The following is a 10,627-nucleotide window of genomic DNA, read 5'->3' as shown; positions in this document are numbered from 1 at the left end:
TGCCTTACCGTGGCAGGAGAGGTTGCGTATGCTGATGAAGCTTAGAGCTATGCCACTGAGAGATACTCTCTCATCAGGGTTACCCATAATGGAAAGGTCTAAGCTGAACCATCAGACAAAGTTGATTCACCAGTGCTGGGCAGCAGAGGAATGGGAAAGAGTCAAAGGTGGATGATTAAGTGAAGAAAATGTTGATCAAAGACAATGGCAGAGACTTAAGTTTTTACTGTGCAAAAGAAGGCAATGGTAAACCACTTTTGTATTTTTTTTTTTAACCAAGAAAGCTCTATGGTAAAGGAAACATGGAGTCACTGTGAATTGGAAACTACTCAATGGCATCTAAGAAGAAGAAGACTCTATCCTAAGGAATCAGGCAATTACATGGGGAATGCTTAGTGCTTTGAATTGAATCCATTCCCTATCTCCGCCAGTTACCTCCGAGCTTAGCACCACTGAATGGGTCATGTTGAACTTCAAATTTCACCCTGAATTCTGAAAGTCCCTGCAGTTTTCTCTTGCTAATATGCTATCTTCCTCCTTTTCTTCCTCTTCCCCACCATCCCGCCCGCCAAGCCTCTCCAATTCTCCCTCTTTCCCCATGCCATGTCTCACTACTGGCAAGGGAAGGTCTGTTGGATAGGTTGAGAAGCAGTGTGTCCTAGTGGAAAGAGCACTGGCCCGGGAGTTGGAGCGCCTGGGTTCTAATTCCGTCTCTGCCACTTGTCACCTGTGTGACCTTAAACAAGTCACTTAACTTCTCTGTGCCTCAGTTAACTCATCGGTAAAAGAGGATTAAGACTGTGGGCCCCATGTAGGATATGGACTGTGTCCAACCTGATTAGCTTGTATATACCTAAGCTGCTTAACACAGTGCCTGGCACATAGTAAGTGGTTAAAAAATGCCATTTTAAAAAAAGTAGCTCTCTTCCCCCTGAGAACAGATTGAAGGGAAACAGAGAGTGAGAGGAAGAGGAGAAATCAGCTGTCCTTCCTTACACATTTTTAAGGGGTGTTCCTGTATATCAAAAAGAAATTGGCCTTCACCTTTCTTTAAGGGATAGGGCCAAAATAGGAGGTATCTAAACTGGGATTGGTGGAAATAGTATAAGCCATTAGATGTGGGAAAAGGAGCAGAGCTTGCCAAGAATTATGTTCTTCTGAATCAGACCAAAAGAAAGGGGGGGATACTGGATTTTCCCAGAACTAAAATGCACTCCTCTCTTCATGATCACCTCAGAAGTAGAGAGACTCCACCCAGGATTTATGCCATCAATTTACAAACCAGTCTTCTCTCCATCTTTTTGTTCCTCCTGCTTGAGCCTCCTCATACCAAATGTTCCAACTAGGCAAACTAATCTTACTTTTAGTTTTGCCCAGGATCCTGAAATGACCTACCCTGGGGAAAAATATCAAAATATCCCTCTTTTTCCAATTTTCCTAGCATGGTCACTCTAAACATGAGAAAATTTTCCTCACTCTAAGCATTGTAAGACATTTGGAATGTGCCACTGATCAGGGTAGCTTGTGGGATCCTTTCTCTGAAGTCCTGTGGTAATAGTTCAGTACTTTGAAGCCAGGATGGTTTAGGTTTGGGCTTGATGGAAAGCAGGGGTTGGACTAAATAACCTCAGAAGGTATCTTCTGGCCTTGGGAGGCCAGGTTATATTGAGTCAATCCCCTCTTGGTAAGTCTGGGATTCCCTTGGGATCAGTCAGGTTGATAACTGATCTTTGGACACCTCAGCCAGACTACGTCCTCAGTTAGACTAGCTTGAATGTAATGGCTGGGCTTTCCAGAGCATTGGGGCTCAAACTTTGTTGATAATAATAATGATGATGATGACAGTAATAATAATAATAATAGCATTTCTTAGGCACTTACTATGTGTCAAGCACTGTACTTAACTCTGGGGTTGATGTAAAATAACCAGCTTGAATACAGTCCAATCTAAGAGGGAGGGAGAACCAGCATTTTAACCCCATTTTACAGATGTGGTAACTGATACACGGAGTTAAGTGACTTGTCCAAGGTCACTTAGAAGGCAAGTGGCAGAGCTGGGTTTAGAACCCAAGTTCTCATTTAGTTCATTTTGAATGCAGAACTAGGATGTGAACTCTAACAAACCCCTGAAGATGCTCAGCAGCAAGCAAGGTGACCTTTCAGGGGCAGCAAGACAGAATATAAGGAAGAGAAGAGGGGGTCTGGCTTATGCCCACCCTATTCTAAGAAAAGGCAGCCTGAGAACTTTCTTCCTCCATCGCAAAAGAAGGCTCATGAGACACCTTATCGAAAAAGTATTTGAGAGATAATCAATCTGTTGTAATTACTGAGCACTTACTGTGTGCAGAGCACTGTATTTAGCAAACATGTTCCCTGCCTATGACAAGCAATCAGAGGTATTTATTGAGTGCTTATTGTGTGCAGAACACTATATTAGCGCTTGGGAGAGCACAGTACCACAGAGTAGGTAGACGTGTTCCCTGCTCACAATGAGCTTACGATCTAGAAGGAAGACAGATATAAATAAATACATTACAGATATGTCCATAAGTCTTGCGGGGCTGAGGGAGGGGCAAATAAACAGAGTAAATCCAAGTGCAAGGATGACGCAGAAGGGAGTGGGAGAAGAGGAAATGAGGGCTGAGTCAGGGAAGGCCTTTGTCCTTCAGTCCTGTAGGCTACAGTCCTATAGGCCTATAAAGGAAATGCCTGAGAAAAGACCCTCTCCTTCGTGAATTTCTTATTAGGTAGGGAAGAGAAGTCCAACCTGAGAAGGGTCAGATAAAAGAAGACTGTTGTGTGGAGGTCAGTGTCAAAGGAATAAAGACATGAGTAAGTAGATCTTGGAAAGGAGGAGAGAAGACAAGAGACATATAGAGAAAAGAGAGGCAGCATGGCCTAGTGGAAAGAGCCCGGTCCTGGGAATCAGAGGACCTTTGTTCTAATCTTGACTCTGCCACTTGTTTGCTGTGTGACTTTGGGCAAGTCACTTAACTTCTCTGTGCCCCAGTTACCTCATCTGTAAAATGAGGATTAAGACTGTGAGCCCCATATGGGAAAGGGATTATGTCTAGCCCAATTAGCATGTATCTGCCCCAGTTTTGTTGTCTGTCTCCCCCTTCTAGACTGTGAGCCCGCTGTTGGGTAGGGACCGTCTCTATGTGTTGCCGACTTGTACTTCCCAAGCACTTAGTACAATGCTCTGCACACAGTAAGTGCTCAATAAATACGATTGAATGAATGAATGTTGTTGTGTCAGACTCTCCCAAGCACTTAGTACAGTGCCCTGCACACAATAAGTACTCAATAAATATGATTGATTGATTCCCCAGTCCCTCTCCTTTCTGCATCACTTATACCCTTGGATTTATACCTTTAGCTCCAGAGCACTTATGTACATATCCATGATTTATTTGTATTAATGTCTGTCTCCCCCTCTAGACTATAAGATCCTTATGGACAGGGAACTCTGCATATTGTAAGGGCTCAATAAATACGATTGACTGATTGACTTTATGGGACTCAGAGGCACACGTGAGTTCTCTTGTCTATGAACTTGAGTCTTCTTGGCCCACAAATGCAACTCCATTTGGTCCAAAAAAATGACCCAGGAAACAGCCACGTTCAAAATGGAGATTTTTCTCCGCCAGTTCCCACCACTGCTGGTTTCCTTCCTCGGGTTAGGTGGGAAAGATCCGTGATGAGCCCTGGGGAAGTTCAATCTGGATTTGCCGTGAGGGATTTATGCAGTAACTGGAGATGTTTCCGTTTCAGAGGAGCTGTGAAAGGAATGTAGCTTTGCCTGTCTCCTCCTCATCGTTTATCACTGGGTTTACAAATCCTGTTTGAAGTTGAGAGTAACTCATCATCCAGAGGCTTGAGTTATTTTGCAGCTCGGGTTTAGGGAGTGATTTACGTGGGGAGACCAGGGGGTGGGAGGGAAAGAAGGACCGTATTGTTGGTGAAAGAATCGCCTACCCAACCTGAGTGGAGCAGAGGTGTGTTTGTTTTAACTGTGGAGAATTTTCCATGCTCCATGATGTTGAGGAATGAAATCAGAGCAGTCGAAGAAGACCATGCAGCCACTTGCCTGCAGGGTGACCTTGGGCAAGTCATTTATTTTCTCTGAAGCTCAGCATCCTCACCTGTAAAATAAGGGCTAAATGCCCATTCTCCCTCCTACATCAACTGTTAGCCCCAGGAGGGATCAGGACTGTGTCAGAGCTAAGCTACTGATTTTACATCTACTACAATGCTTAGCATGGTGTTTGGCACATAGCAAGCACTTAACAATACCATTATTATTATTGTTAGGTGGGTCAACATGTAGTCTGTTTCACTGTGGGTCTGTCAATTGAATTCACTGAGCGCTTACTGTGTGTGCTTACACTGTACTAAGCGTTTGGGAGAGTGCAATAGAATTAGCAGACAACTTCCCCGCCCACAATGAGCTTACAGTCTAGAGGGGGAGACGGACATTGATATGAGTTACTTATAACATATAATTTATATATCTATAATAGATTTAGCCAACAAATACATCCCATCCAAATCCCTAATTTTCATAGGTTCTGACCAGGTTGCTTTCTATTCAGTGTTAGTGTGCCCAGCTGGCCTGAAATCATGATCTCAAGTCACTCCAACAGAATAATAATAATAATTGTGGTATTTGTTAAGCACTTAAGTGCCAGGCACTGTACTAAGCACTAGGGTGAATACAAGCAAGTTGGGTTGGACATAGTCCCCATCCCACCTGGGGCTCACAGTCTTAATCCCCATTTTACGGATGAGGTAACTGAGTCCCAGAGAAGAGAAGCGAATTGCCCAAGGTCACAAAGCAGGCAAGTGGCAGAGCTGGGATTAGAACCCATAACCCATGACCGTCTGACCCCCAGGCCCGTGCTCTATCCACTATGCCATGCTGCTCTGCTCTCCACCAAACATACCCAATCTCATTCATTACTTCTGAAACACCTCGTTTTGAGTATCTGTCAACCAATTTGTTATTTTGGAATACACAGTTTTCAACTGATTTTGTATTCGTTTACTTTTCTGGGATCAGGCAAAGATGAAGTGGATAATAAGGCAGAGGGGAGGCATCTGATTAACTCCCTCGACCATACACTTCCACATCAAACAGAAACTCCTTAGCATAGGCTTTAATAGCACCTTGCCCGCTATTACCTCAGCTCCCTGATTTTCTTCCAAAACCCAGCCCACACAATTCGCTCCTCTCACGCCAACCTAGTTGTACCTTGATCTCGCCTATCTTGCCGCTGACCTCTCGGCCGCGTCCTGCCTCTAGCCTGAAACTCCCTCCCTCTTCGTATCCAACAATCTCTCCCCAGATTCAAAGTCTTATTCAAAGCACATCTCCCCCAAGAGGACTTCGTTCATTCATTCAATCATATTTATTGCGCGCTTACTGTGTGCAGAGCACTGTACTAAGCGCTTGGGAAGTACAAGTTGGCAACATATAGAGACAGTCCCTATGCAACAGTGGGCTCACAGTCTAGAAGGGGGAGACAGACAACAAAACAAAACATATTAACAAAATAAAATAAATAGAATAGGAAATATGTACAAACAAAATAAATAGAGTAATAAATCTGTACAAACATATATACAGGTGCTGTGGGGAGGGGAAGGAGGTAGGGCGGGGGGATGGGGAGGGGGAGAGGAAGGAGGGGGCTCAGTGTGGGAAGGCCTCCTGGAGGAGGTGAGCTCTCAGTAGGGCTTTGAAGGGAGGAAGAGCGCTAGTTTGGCGGATGTGCGGAGGGAGGGCATTCCAGGCTCGGGGGATGACGTGGGCCGGGGGTCGACGGCGGGACAGGCGAGAACGAGGCCCAGTGAGGAGGTTAGCATCAGAGGAGTGGAGGGTGTGGGCTGGGCTGTAGAAGGAAAGAAGGGAGGTGAGGTAGGAGGGGGCTAGGTGATAGAGAGCCTTGAAGCCGAGACTTCTCCAACTAAGCCCTCATTTCCTCTTCATTCATTCAATCGTATTTATTGAGCGCTTACTGTGTGCAGAGCACTGTTTCTGTGTTGCACTTGTATTTGCACCCTTTATTAACCCCTTCTTCAGCCCCACACAACTTACGTACATATCTGAAATTTATTTATATTAATGTCTATCCCCCTTCGGACTGTAAGCTCGTTGTGAGCAGGAAACGTGTCAACCAACTCTGTTCAATGGTACTCTCTCAAGCGCTTAATACAGTGCTCTGCACACAGAAAGCACTCAATAAATCCCACTGATTAATTGATTTACCTAGGAAAAAGTCTGGGTACATAGATGAGGTAAGGAGGCTCCGCAAGGCAATGAACTCTGCAAAATGAACCATTTTTCCCTTCGTCTTCATGGGGGGGTCTCACACCTTATCCCTAGGGCTAACTCCACAGGCAGGCATTTCTCTTTCACTGTTGTTGCCTAGTTCTACACGCTAGAAATGTGATTTTCCTGCTTCTGGGCTCTTTCCTTCACAAGCTGTGGACATTTATGAAGAGGAAAACTTAGTCCACGTTATAATGATTTGGGAAATAGCTTCTACCCAAACTGAGGTATTAAACAAGGAGGAACTTAGTTGACCCTTTTCCATAGGAGACAGGGGATGGGGGGGGAGAAGGAGAGGGAGGGAATTTGAATATTAGAATGAGAATATGAATATATGGAATTGTCAAAAGTTCCTGAGGGGAAAAAACAGTAAAATAAGACTTTCTGCCACATCCTCCATAACTTTTTGACAGTAGAGTTTAATAGGATTGATTTTGATTTCTGGAGTCTTCAAGCACTTTTGTTTTTTTCCACTTGTTCAGATTTTGGTGATCTGTCTTCTGATCTCTGTGGACTCTACTGGATTCCAAGCCTTAGCAATATTTTTGTTCTCAGTGAATTTTTTCTCTGGGCTTTTCTGGTGTCCCTGCCACTACAGAACAGCAGGAGAAGGGGATAGGGAAGCATTTCCTCCTCCTGCACCCTCGTCTTTATGCTGGGGTTTTGATCCGGGACGGGGAGTTCAGAAAAGCAGGTGACTGCGTAAGGAGAGCCCTACTCTTGCCCCCATCTTGAATACTTCAGTAGGCTTCTGGCCTCTCAGCCCTGGAACTAAGTATTCAGCTGCCTTGCTGGATAAAGTTGGGCATGCCAAGTGCTTCCTTTAATGTTTATTTTCTGAGCACTGGGGAAATTTGATTCAGACAGTCCTTGGCCCACAGGGGGCTCATTGTCTAGACTGAGGGATGAGGGAAGCAGGGAGAAAGACACGCCAGGGAAGAATCAAAGAGTTAATTCAACAGTCACAGTTAGAAGAACAGCTGCCAACAGGGAAAGCAAGTCATCACTTCTTGGAGAAACTCAACCCTGAGTTCCTCACCCCTTCAGGGCCGTTATTAGACCACCACTTAGTGGAAAGAGCTCTGGGAGTCAGGAGACTCTGGTTCTAATTTTGGCTCCTCCACTTGCCTGTTTTATGACCTTGGGCAACTCATTAAACTCCCTGTGTCTCATTCGATTCATCTACAGGGAAGCAGCGTGGCTTAGTGGAAAGAACACGGGCTTGGAAGTCAGAGGTCATGGGTTCTAATCCCGGCTCTGCCACTTGTCAGCTGTGTGACCTTGGGCAAGTCACTTCACTTCTCCGTGACTCAGTTGTAAAATGGAGATTAAGACTGTGAGCCCCACGTGAGACAACCTGATAACCTTGTATCTACCCCAGTGCTTAGAACAGTGCTTCGCACATAGTAAGAGCTTAACAAATACGATTATTATTATTATAAAGTGGAATTAAATTCTTGTTCTCCCTCCTTCTCACACTGTGAGCCCCGTGTGGGCCAGGGACTGCGTCCAATCTGATTATCCTGTATCTATTCCAGAATTTAACAAGTGGGTGTTTGTGGTTATAATGATCATTATTTTAGTACTAGGTACTTTGCCAAATAGTTATTATCATCAAGAATGCTATGAGTAGCATGTGGTACAGGGACTGTATCCAATCCAATTTTCTTGTATCTACCACATTGCTTAGAGTGAGTAGTGCTTGGAACCTAGTAAGTGCTTAAGAAACACCATAATTATTAACTATCATTATGAAGCCACCACAACTTCCATTCCCCTCACCTGCCTTCTGCTTCTGTTGGGAGTGGGATTCTAAAGTAGGAAGCAGCTTGGCTTAGTGAAAAGAGCACAGGCTTGGGTGCCTGAGGTCATGAGTTCTAATCCCACCACTTGTCAGCTGTGTGACTTTGGGCAGGTCACTTAACTTCTCTATGCCTCGGTTACCTCATCTATAAAATGGGGATTAAAGACTGTGAGTCTCATGTGGGCCAACCTGATTACCTTGTATCTACCTCGGGGCTTAGAATAGTGCTTGGGACATAATAAGTGCTTAACAAATACCATCATTATTAAACTCTGATTGTGGGAGGAGGCATCTGCAAGCCCTCCTTGGCCTCTAGACTCTAAATTCATTGTGGGCAGGGAACATGTCTACTAACACTGTTGTAGTATACTCTTGCAAGTGCTTAATACAGTGTTCCCCACACAGCAAACTCTCAAATAACATTGACTGATTGGGATCAGTCCCTCAGTCAATGAAACTGAGATGATAAAGATATCCTGTGGAGTAATTAATACACCAGCATAAAAGCTCTGTGCAGCTGTGAGGGCTGATGCCTGCCCTTCTTCCCTCCCTTCTTCCCCCATTTCCTCCTCTGCCCTCACCCCCGCCGGTCGTCGGCAGGATCAGGAAGATTGGAGGCCTCCCTGGTGCCCCCTCTTTCCATCATGCTACCCCTGAATCAGCCCTTCAGCTTTAGGCTCCCAACTCTGCCAAATACCCCACGTGAACGCCTGCCTTTGGTGATCACTTAAAATGGTTTCATTGGGTTCCTCCAGGGCTGAGGTTTCCAAGAACTGGTGGCTGCTTATCTTTGTTCAGAACCACAAAGAAAAGAGTTGATTTTTTTTCTCTCCCCTTTGAAAGAGATATCAGATTATTTTTCCCCCTGCACTATAATAATATAGTGCAGAGTTGGCACTATATTTAGAAGGAAAGAAAGACTTCAAAGATTTGGGAGAGGAAATGCCACCCACAATGCTCGGGCTAATCTCCTTGAATGCATTTTGCCACAAAATAATGCATTTTATAGTTCTGTAGAAGGGCTTTTCATCTTCAAAGAGCTTTATAGAAATGAACCGTTTGCTTAGGTGACTCCAGCATGCCTCTGAACTATAAAGCCATTTTATTCTGCTCTGTTGTGCTATTTATCCCTTTACAAAGTTTTATGCAGTGGAACTGAGGGAATGGGAAATCTTTTCCAGTCTATTTATCGAGTTGCCATTGCATGGCACTAGGTTTTAAAATCTGGAAAACTACCCAGGGAAAATGCCAGTAAACTTTCATCAGTCAATCAACTAATTGTATTTATTGAGTACTTCCTATGTGCAGAGCACTGTACTAAGCATATGGAAGTACAACATAGTTTGTAGACATGTTCCCTGCACTCAAGGAGCTTACAATCTAAAGATGAAGACGGGCATTAAAATAAATTAAGGATGCGTACATTAAGTGCCTTAGGGCTCAGGTTAGGGTGAATAAAGGATACAAATCCAAGTGCAAATATGACACAGAAGGGAGAAGTAGAGGAAATGAGGGTTTAGTCAGGGAAGCCTCTTGGAGGAGATGTGATTTTAATAAGGCTTTGAAGGGTGAGAGAGTGACGGTCTGTGAGATATGAGATGGAAGGGAGTGTTAGGCCAGAGGAAGAACCTGCATGAAGGGCCGGCGCCGAGATCGAGGTACAGTGAGTAGGTTGGCTTGAGAAGCAGTGAGGCCTAGTGGGTAGAGCACGGACATGGGAGTTAGAAGGACCTGGGTTCTAATCCCGGCTCCACCACTTGTCTGCTGGGTGATGTTGGACCAGTCACTTCACTTCTCTGGGCCTCAGTTACCTCAACTGTAAAATGGTGATTAAGACTCAGAGCCCCATGTGGGACAGGGATGGTGTTCAACCTGATTACCTTTTCTCTACCTCAGCACTTAGAACAGTACCTGACACATAGTAAGCGCTTAACAAATACCATTAAAAAAGAGGGAAATGAGTGTGAAGGGTGATTTTTAGTGGTATTTGTTAAGCACTTACTAAGTGCCAGATCAATCAATCAATCAATTGTATTTATTGAGTGCTTACTGTGTGCAGAGCACTGTACTAAGCGCTTGGGAAGTACAAGTTGGCAACATATGGAGACGGTCCCTACCCAACAGTGGGCTCACAGTCTAGAAGGGGGAGACAGAGAACAAAACAAAACATATTAACAAAATAAAATAAATAGAATAGATATGTACAAGTAAAATAAATAAATAAATATCCATTACTAGATCCATTAGATCCATTACTAAGATACAAACTAATCAGATTGGACCTAGTCCCTGCCTGATATGGGACTCATAGTCTTAATCCCCATTTTACAGATGAGGTAACCGAGTCACAGATAAGTGAAGTGACTTGCCAAAGATCACACAGTAGACAAGTGGCAGAGCCAGGATTAGAACCCAGGGTGGCAGTAAGATAGGAAATCAGTGAGGTAACGTAGGAGCAAGATAAAATAGGAGGTAAGATAGGGACACTGACT

This window comes from Tachyglossus aculeatus, chromosome 17, assembly GCF_015852505.1.
Source record: "Tachyglossus aculeatus isolate mTacAcu1 chromosome 17, mTacAcu1.pri, whole genome shotgun sequence".
Classification (NCBI taxonomy): domain Eukaryota; kingdom Metazoa; phylum Chordata; class Mammalia; order Monotremata; family Tachyglossidae; genus Tachyglossus; species Tachyglossus aculeatus.
The sequence above is the reverse complement of the archived record's forward strand: the minus strand, read 5'-3'. Positions refer to the sequence as shown.